Genomic DNA, 360 nt, shown 5'->3' on the forward strand with positions numbered 1-360 from the left:
GTTCGGCACCCAGCAGTCGCCCCCCAGGTCACCTCCAGGCGCCGATTTCGGCCCAGTGTTCGGCCCAAATATGTCTAAAAATGGCCCGATATCTGCGTGAATCGGCCCATATTCAGCGCGGTTCGGCGTGTTTCGGCTTGAATTTTCGCATAGAAATAGAAATCAATTAGTTCGCCACATAGTTCGGCATGGTTCGGCGTGTTTCGGCGTGTTTCATCACATAAATCAAATAGTTCAATACAAATTATATAGTGGTGAGGTGGGGCGCAAGCCCGCCGGTGTACAGACCCTGTGCGCTCGGAACGCCGGAAAAGTTGCCCGGACGGCGGCGAACAGGCTGCCTCGGCAAATCCCCTTCTT

Source organism: Triticum dicoccoides, chromosome 7B (genome assembly GCF_002162155.2).
Source record: "Triticum dicoccoides isolate Atlit2015 ecotype Zavitan chromosome 7B, WEW_v2.0, whole genome shotgun sequence".
NCBI lineage: Eukaryota > Viridiplantae > Streptophyta > Magnoliopsida > Poales > Poaceae > Triticum > Triticum dicoccoides.